At 36.4% G+C, this 4,647-nt stretch overlaps 1 protein-coding gene across 2 annotated transcripts in view; it reads left to right on the top strand.

Annotated features, from left to right (window-relative positions):
• The window catches only part of LOC120417916 (neuropeptide SIFamide receptor-like), a 248,126-nt gene that overhangs the window by 119,017 nt on the left and 124,462 nt on the right, over positions 1 to 4,647 (top strand). The window lies entirely within an intron of this gene.

The raw sequence follows: 4,647 nt of genomic DNA, 5'->3' as shown, positions 1-4,647 counted from the left end.
GGGTTTATTGACTTGACTTGACTTGACTGAAATTAACATTTACCACATGACTGAATGTGGTGTACATGCAAATATGGTTGAAACTCAACTCAACTCAACTCATATTAGTCTTAAAAATAAGAAACAATATAGCTTTCATGACCTTTCCTCATTTCAATCACAAAACATTTTCCCAGGTAGCTACTATCACGACAAAGCTGCCCCAGCAGTAACAAGCAACACAATCCTTTGGTACGAAACATCTCCGGGGAAATTCTTCACCATCATCGTCGTCGATGCGTTATTTACTCGGAGTCTGTGCGACGTTTCTGATTCCACAACATAACGGACGTCAACAACAGACAACGCTACTCATAATGGCAGAGCAAATTCGGTATTTGTATACTGTGGGTATTATCAGGCCGCTCGGGTTGCATCGTTTGGAATTTGTCGAGTTCCCCGGAGCATTGCGACGAGCTCGCTATATCGACTGATTGGGCCATGTTTGCGGAGGAAAAGTTTACCTTTCCGTTTCCTTGTGAATGATGCAGTGGTGCAGGATAAAATCTTCGTAGTTTTGGAGTGATTTTTTATCAATAGAAAATGTTTTTAAACTTTTTAATCAGATTTTTGAAAATTTAAGAAGTTTGAATAATAACGTTGATTTCAATTCATAAAAAAAGATGAATTGTTAGTAAAAAATAGTGCGTCCATCCCGAGAAAACCCGGGATTTTTCCAAAACCGGGAAATCCCGAATCCCGGGAATTTTGTTGTGGAAATCGATAAAATTGAAAAAAAATTAAGCATATCGTCGCTTGTGTGCTATCTTGTGACACGTCTGCTGTAAAAAGATAGGACGTATCACAAGAAAGCACACAAGCGACGATGTATCAGAATTCGATTGGCTTTTTTTGGCTATATTTAATTATATATATTTTTGAAATGACTACGTATATTCATGACTTCAAATTTTAAAAAAATAATGTCATTTTAAATTATTTTTAAACGCATCTTCGGAGAATCAGGACAAATGTATGAGACAGCTGTTTGAGTAAACTGTTTGCATAATGTTTTCTAAGTTCTAAAATTCTAAAATTCTAAAATTCTAAAATTCTAAAATTCTAAAATTCTAAAATTCTAAAATTCTAAAATTCTAAAATTCTAAAATTCTAAAATTCTAAAATTCTAAAATTCTAAAATTCTAAAATTCTAAAATTCTAAAATTCTAAAATTCTAAAATTCTAAAATTCTAAAATTCTAAAATTCTAAAATTCTAAAATTCTAAAATTCTAAAATTCTAAAATTCTAAAATTCTAAAATTCTAAAATTCTAAAATTCTAAAATTCTAAAATTCTAAAATTCTAAAATTCTAAAATTCTAAAATTCTAAAATTCTAAAATTCTAAAATTCTAAAATTCTAAAATTCTAAAATTCTAAAATTCTAAAATTCTAAAATTCTAAAATTCTAAAATTCTAAAATTCTAAAATTCTAAAATTCTAAAATTCTAAAATTCTAAAATTCTAAAATTCTAAAATTCTAAAATTCTAAAATTCTAAAATTCTAAAATTCTAAAATTCTAAAATTCTAAAATTCTAAAATTCTAAAATTCTAAAATTCTAAAATTCTAAAATTCTAAAATTCTAAAATTCTAAAATTCTAAAATTCTAAAATTCTAAAATTCTAAAATTCTAAAATTCTAAAATTCTAAAATTCTAAAATTCTAATTTTTTTGAGTTTTTGAATTTTTGTCTACCCATGACTTGACCAGTCCGTCGCGAGCGTATTTGACAACAATCGGTGACATCTGGAAAAACATCTTTTAGGTAGCAGACTAAGTTTACAGCTTTGATTACAGAGTTTAGCCTTATAATTGATCCTTTTATTTGCAGGAACTAATTCTACAAACTCAAGCAGATTTAGAAAAAAGGTCATTTTTTTATTTCAACCCGATAAACTTACTACAAAGTGATTACCCTGACCGTAAAATTGACTTTACTTTTCATTTCATAGCCAAGTTTCCTAGCATTTTTTTTCTTTACTCTTCCTTCTATTTCGAAGAACTTTCCGGGGCAGACTTCCAACCAGGCTCATTGCCCAAGTTGGTTCCCACCAGAGGAGGCAAAGGAGATTTGTATTTTTTTCTTGCCTATGCTCCTCCAGCTAGCTTTGGATCCAGAGTCTCATTTTCCGCAATTACGCTTTTCCTCACAGGGCTTCTTATTGATGTTTGACAACGACGACGACGCTGGTACAAAGAGATGCAGGCATCACATGCCATGCCAGGCTGGTGCTACTACTTTGGTTGGTACTATCGAGTTTACATAGTGTATAGTATAAAGGATCAGAAGGCGGGGGAGCAAAAAAAAAACTCTGTGCGAAACAAATTACTCAACTAGGATTTACAGGCTTTCGAGCAGCTTTTCCTTGTGGTGGTGTTGTGGAGGCTTGAAATAGGGAGTTGACTATTCAAGTAAAACTTTGATATTTTTTCTGCGCTGGATTGTAATAATCATTTTTAAATAATATTAAAACTCCGCAGTGATTGAGTAATTGAGTTATGGAGGAATGAGAGAAAACTACAAGTTTGACAATGTTAAAGTTAGTTGATAAATCAGTTGAAGCAATTTTGTAACCACATTCTTCTTAAACATGGCAATCTCGTGTTGCCAAAGCAACTGTCAGCGCATTTTATCGCTTCCAAATCGTGCCCAATCACAAAATCTCCTTCGCAGTCAAGTGCGCTCCCATTCCTGTGTTCTCAACTCTCACCATGTTCCAAGCCTTAATAAGACATAAATTATGGCCGCGTATAAATACAGCACAGTGGTGTCTTCATCAATCACAAAATCTCCATTTATCATTTCGAACCCATTTTGTATCCTTTCGTCGGCGACGCTGCCCGTGCAGCTGCAACTTTGCAAATTGCAAGCAAAAATGAAAAAAAAAAAACGGAAAAGCGTGTCTTTCGCCGGGAAAGTGGATTTTTGTCTTGGATGAAAACCAAAATCAAGAACTCGCTAATGAAGTGATCCTGCATAATTGGTTGTAATTAAACGACTTGTTAATATTGGCGACTTTTTAAACGCCATTACTGGAAGCAGGGTTAAAGGTGAAGTTTCTCAGTATTGTAAAAAAGTTGTTGTGAATTTTTTGTCATTTGATTTTTGATTTTGCGATACGAAATAGCATAAAGACATATTAATAATATTTCGTGTGAGTTGGCCGAGAATTATGCTGAGATTACTACATTTAGAGGTAGTACTCAGAATTTGAACTCACTTGTTCTGCAGTGCGATTGAATCCTCGATGCGGGTTTGCTAAGATAAAAAGGAACGTGCGCAACTCGTCTCAATTCCAAAGTCTACTTCCTGCAACTACTAGCAGACTGTCCACGTTGGGAGGGAGCAAATAAACGCAGTTATCTTCCCGCAGGCTCCCGGAATCATCCGTCCGTTCAAGAGCGAAACCGACAATTAAATTTTCTCCCTGTTGTGTAGAGAGTACCTCTTCTATGGGCAAACCAACCCACGTTTCACCAAGGTTCATAACTCGATTCCCCATCGATTTATCTCTCCAAGTGCAGCAGCCAGCAGCCACAACTTCGTTATCGACTGACCCTGAAAACCCTGGCATCGGTTCTTCCGTCCCGCTCATAAATTGTTCTGTGCCTTGGATGCGCGTCAGGATATTATTAAATACTAAATCACGGAACTGCCTTCCTCATCCTCCTCCTTCTGCACAGAAAACGGAAGCCAAACCCGCAGCATTCTGCAATTATGAACTCGCTCGAGAAGACCTTAACCATACGCGCGCGGTGTTCCATTGTTCCGTTTCTTCCTGACTGCACTACGGATTCCAATCCGCATCGGGCCGGCCATCCCCCGCAAACAATGTGACCGCCAGTGGGCGATGAACTTGAAAATTTTTCAAATCACGCCACAAACAATTTGCTTCGATATCTGTAAAATTCAATAAACTTTTCACGCCCTTCCGACTCTGGTCGCGCGTGTCGGTCGGTTCTGCAGATTCCATCCTGGAGTGGTGGCCACGGTCCACGGGGTTTTTATTTCCTTTCCGATTTTTATAGTCCATCGCAGCAGTTGCAGGGTGGATGGAGTGGTGGTGGTGTGTAGCGTACTGTTATTGCTCTTAAACGGTTCGTCCGGGAAGCGATATTGAAACTTGGGCAGAGGAGTTGCAGCTCACTACCCACTTTGAGTGCAATGTTTTACAGCTGGAGCAAAGTAGTTTGTGGCAATATTTTTCATGGGTTGTGAATTTTGTATTAAAGTGCAAAGAATAAAAAAGCATTCTAAAGTCGCTGGGTTATATTGTGCTATCTGGCCAAAATAGTTTAAATATAGGTATTAGGATGTAACAAAAATTACTTTTTGACGGGCATTCAAGGGATTGTTCCGGTGGGCGTATTGAGCCCAAATCCAAAATATGAGCTTTATTGGACGTAATAGGAGCTGGCGCTTTGCATTTGAATTTGAAATGGGATTTAACCCGTAAAAAAAGATTTTTTCAAAAATGTCGCCAGCTCCTGTTACGTCCAATAAAGCTCATATTTTGGATTTGGGCTCAATACGCCCACCAGAACAAACCCTTGAATGCCCGCCAAAAAGTCATTTTTGTTACATCGTAATAGGTATTCACACACCTC

Source organism: Culex pipiens, chromosome 3 (genome assembly GCF_016801865.2).
Source record: "Culex pipiens pallens isolate TS chromosome 3, TS_CPP_V2, whole genome shotgun sequence".
Lineage (NCBI taxonomy): Eukaryota > Metazoa > Arthropoda > Insecta > Diptera > Culicidae > Culex > Culex pipiens.
The sequence above is the reverse complement of the archived record's forward strand: the minus strand, read 5'-3'. Positions and strand labels throughout refer to the sequence as shown.